Genomic DNA, 5,344 nt, shown 5'->3' on the forward strand with positions numbered 1-5,344 from the left:
AGTTGAAGTTAATATTTCAAGCAAATACCCGAGTTGAGATATATGAAGTCTCCAACAAGCTCTATGGATAAAAGATGGAGGAGAATCGCTCAACTAGTGAGCATGTGCTCAGATTGTCTGGGTACTACAATCGCTTGAATCAAGTGGGAGTTAACCTTCCAGATAAGATAGTGATTGACAGAGTTCTCTAGTCACCATCACCAAGTTAGTAGAACTTTGTGATGAACTACAGTATGCAAGGGATGACGAAAACAATTCCCGAGCTCTTCGTGATGTTGAAATCGACGAAGGTAGAAATCAAGAAAGAGCATCAAGTGTTGATGATTGACAAGACCACTAGTTTCAAGAGAAGGGCAAAGGGAAAGAAAAGAGAACTTCAAGTAGAATGGCAAGCAAGTTGTCACTCCCGTGAAGAAGCCCAAAGCTGGACCAAATCCTGAAACTAAGTGCTTCTACTACAAAAGAAATGGTCACTGGAAGCGGAAATGCCCTGAATATTTGGTGGATAAGAAGGATGGCAAAGTGAACAAGGGTATATTTGATATACAGGTTATTGATGTGTACCTTACTAGTGTTTATAGTAGCCCCTGAGTATTTGATACTTGTTCGATTGCTAAAAATTAGTAACTCGAAACAGGAGTTACAGAATAAACAGAGACTAGTTGAGGGTGAAGTGACGATGGGTGTTGGAAGTAGTTCCAAGATTGATATGATCATCATCGCACACTCTCTATACTTTTGGGATTAGTGTTAAACCTAAATAAATGTTATTTGGCATTTGCGTTGAGCATGAATATGATTTGATCATGTTTATTGTGATGCGGTTATTCATTTAAAGTCAAAGAATAATTGTTGTTCTATTTACATGAATAAAACCTTCGATGGTCATACACCCAACGAAAATAGTTTGTTGGATCTCGATCATAGTAATACACATATTCATAATATTGATGCCAAAAAGATGCAAAGTTTATAATGATAGTGCAACTTATTTGTGGCACTGCCGTTTGGGTCATATCGGTGTAAAGCGCATGAAGAAACTCCATAAAGATGGATTTTCGGAATCACTTGGTTATGAATCATTTGTTGCTTGCGAACCGTGCCTTTTGGGCAAGATGACTAAAACTCCGTTCTCCGGAACAATGGAACAAGCTACTGACTTATTGGAAATAATACATACCGATGTATGCAATCCAATGAGTGTTGATGCTCGTGGCAAGTATCGTTATTTTCTGACCTTCACAAGATGATTTGAGTGGATATGGGTATATCTACTTGATGAAACATACGTCTGAAATAGTTGAAAGGTTCAAAGAATTTCAGAGTGAAGTGGAAAAATCATCATAACAAGAAAATAATGTTTCTGCGATCTGATCGCGGAGACAAATATTTGAGTTACGAATTTGGTCTTCAATTAAAACAATGTAGAATAGTTTCACAGCTCACGCCACCTGGAACACCACAACGTTATGGTGTGTCCGAACATCATAACCGCACTTTATTGGATATGGTGCGATCTATGATGTCTCTTACTGATTTACCATTATTGTTTTGGGGTTATGCATTAGAGACAGCTGCATTCATGTTTCTTTAAATAGGGCACCATCCAAATCCGTTGAGACGACGCCTTATGAACTGTGGTTTGGCAAGAAACCAAAGTTATCGTTTCTTAAAGTTTGGGGCTGCGATGCTTATGTGAAAAAGTTTCAACCTGATAAGCTCGAACCCAAATCGGATAAGTGCGTCTTCATAGAATACCCAAAGGTAACTATTGGGTACACCTTCTATCACAGATCCGAAGGCAAGTTATTCGTTGCTAAGATGGATCCTTTCTAGAGAAGGAGTTTCTCTCGAAAGAAGTGAGTGGGAGGAAAGTAGAACTTGATGAGGTAACTGTACCTGCTCCCTTATTTGAAAGTAGTTCATCACAGAAATCTGTTCCTGTGACTACTACACCAATGAGTGAGGAAGTTAATGATGATGATCATGAAACTTCAGATTAAGTTACTACAGAACCTCGTAGGTCTTCAGAAGTAAGATCCACATCAGAGTGGTACGGTAATCCTGTTCTGGAAGTTATGTTACTAGACCATGACGAACCTACGAACTATGAAGAAGCGATGATGAGCCCAGATTCCGCAAAATGGCTTGAGGCCATGAGATCTGAGATAAGATCCATGTATGAAAACAAAGTATGGACTTTGATTGACTTGCCCAATGATCGGCGAGACATTGAGATTAAATGGATCTTCAAGAAGAAGACAGGTGCTGATAGTAGTATTACTATCTAAAAAGCTCGACTTGTTGCAAAAAGGTTTTTCGACAAGTTCAAGGTGTTGACTACAATGAGATTTTCTCAACTGTAGCGATGCTTAAGTCTGTCTGAATCATGTTAGCAATTGCCACATTTATGAATCTGGCAAATGGATGTCAAAACTGCATTCCTTAATGGTTTTCTTAAAGAAGAGTTGTATATGATGCAACTAGAAGGTTTTGTCAATCCCAAAGGTGCTAACAAATTGTGCAAGCTCCAGCGATCCTTCTATGGACTGGTGCAAGCATCTCGGAGTTGGAATATACGCTTTGATGAGTTGACCAAAGCATATGGTTTTATACAGACTTTTTGAGAAGCATGTATTTACAAGAAAGTGAGTGGGAGCTCTGTAGCATTTCTAATATTATATGTGGATGACATATTGTTGATTGGAAATGATATAGAAATTCTGGATAGCATGAAAGGATACTTGAATAAGAGTTTTTCAAAGCAAGACCTTGGTGAAGCTGCTTACACATTGAGCATCAAGATCTATATAGATAGATCAAAAGACGCTTGATAAGATTTTTCAATGAGTACATACCTTGATAAATTTTTGAAATAGTTCAAAATGGAACAGTCAAAGAAGGAGTTCTTGCCTGTGATGCAAAGGTGTGAAGTTGAGTAAGACTCAAGACCCGACCATGGCAGAAAATAGAAAGAGAATGAAAAGTCATTCCCTATGCCTCAGTCATAGGTTCTATAAAGTATGCTATGCTGTATACCAGACCTATTGTATACCTTGCTCTGAGTTTGGAAAAGGAATACAATTTTGATCTAATAGTAGATCACTGGACGGCAGTCAAGAATATCCTTAGTAAGGACTAAGGAGATGTTTCTCGATTATGGAGGTGATAAAAGAGTTCGTTGTAAAAGTTACATCGGTGCAAACTTTTACACCAATCCAGATGACTCTAAGTCTCAATCTGGATACATATTGAAAGTGGGAGCAATCAGCTAGAGTAGCTCCATGCAGAGCATTGTAGACATAGAATATTAGCAAAATACATACGGCTCTGAATGTGACAGACCCGTTGACTAAACTCCTCTCACGAGCAAAACATGATCATACCTTAGTACTCTTTTGGGTGTTAATCACATAGTAATGTGAACTAGATTATTGACTCTAGTAAACCCTTTGGGTGTTGATCACATGACGATGTGAACTATGGGTGTTAATCACATACAGATGTGAATATTGATGTTGAATCACATGATGATGTGAACTAGATTATTGACTCTAGTGCAAGTGGGAGACTGAAGGAAATATGCCCTAGAGGCAATAATAAAGTTATTATTTATTTCCTTATATCATGATAAATGTTTATTATTCATGCTAAAATTGTATTAACCGGAAACATAATACATGTGTGAATACATAGACAAACATAGTGTTACTAGTATGCCTCTACTTGACTAGCTCGTTTATCAAAGATGGTTATGTTTCCTAGCCATGGACAAATGAGTTGTCATTTGATTAATGGGATCACATCATTAGGAGAATGATGTGATTGACTTGACCCATTCCGTTAGCTTAGAACTTGATCGTTTAGTATGTTGCTATTGCTTTCTTCATGACTTATACAAAGTTCCTATAACTATGAGATTATGCAACTCCCGTTTACCGGAGGAACACTTTGTGTGCTACCAAACATCACAACGTAACTGGGTGATTATAAAGGAGCTCTACAGGTGTCACCAAAGGTACATGTTGAGTTTGCGTATTTCGAGATTACGTTTTGTCACTCCGATTGTCGGAGAGGTATCTCTGGGCCCTCTCGGTAATGCACATCACTTAAGCCTTGCAAGCATTGCAACTAATCAATTAGTTGCGGGATGATGTATTACGGAACGAGTAAAGAGACTTGCCGGTAACGAGATTGAACTAGGTATTGAGATACCGACGATTGAATCTCAGGCAAGTAACATACCGATGACAAAGGGAACAACGTATGTTGTTATGCGGTTTGACCGATAAAGATCTTCGCAGAATATGTAGGAGCCAATATGAGCATCCAGGTTCCGCTATTGGTTATTGACCGAGAATAGTTCTAGGTCATGTCTACATTGTTCTCGAACCCGTAGGGTCCGCACGCTTAAGGTTTCGATGACAGTTATATTATGAGTTTATGAGTTTTGATGTACCGAAGGAGTTCGGAGTCTCGGATGAGATCGGGGACATGACGAGGAGTCTCGAAATGGTCGAGACATAAAGATCGATATATTGGACAACTATATTCGGACTTCGGAAAGGTTCCGAGTGATTCGGGTATTTTTCGGAGTACCGGAGAGTTACGGGAATTCGCCGGGGAGTATATGGGCCTTATTGGGCCATACGGGAATAGAGGAGAGAGGCCAAAAGGAAGGAGGCCTGCGCCCCCCCTCTGGTCCGAATTGGACAAGGGGGGCAGCCCACTTTTCCTTCTCCCTCTCCTCCTCTTTCCTTCTCCGACAAGGAAAGGAGGAGTCCTACTCCTCCTCTTTCCTTCTCCAACAAGGAAAGGAGGAGTCCTACTCCCGGTGGGAGTAGGACTCCCCCCTTGGTGCGCCTCCTCCATAGGCCGGCCGCCTCCCCCCTTGCTCCTATATATATGGCGGTAGGGGGCACCCCAAAGACACAACAACAATTGATCTTTGAGATCTATTAGCCGTGTGCGGTGCCCCCCTCCACCATAGTCCTCCTCGATAATATTGTAGCGGTGCTTAGGCGAAGCCCTGCAACGGTAGAACATCAAGATCGTCACCACGCCGTTGTGCTGACGGAACTCTCCCTCGACACTTGGATGGATCGGAGTTCGAGGGACGTCATCGAGCTGAACGTGTGCTAGAACTCGGAGGTGCCGTAGTTTCGGTGCTTGATCGGCCGGGCCGTGAAGACGTACGACTATATCAACCGCGTTGTGCTAACGCTTCCGCTTTCGGTCTACAAGGGTATGTAGATTACACTCTCCCCTCTCGTTGCTATGCATCACCATGATCTTGCGTGTGCGTAGGAAATTTTTTGAAATTACTACGTTCCCCAACAAGAAT

Source organism: Triticum dicoccoides, chromosome 6B (genome assembly GCF_002162155.2).
Source record: "Triticum dicoccoides isolate Atlit2015 ecotype Zavitan chromosome 6B, WEW_v2.0, whole genome shotgun sequence".
In the NCBI taxonomy this organism is placed as follows: domain Eukaryota; kingdom Viridiplantae; phylum Streptophyta; class Magnoliopsida; order Poales; family Poaceae; genus Triticum; species Triticum dicoccoides.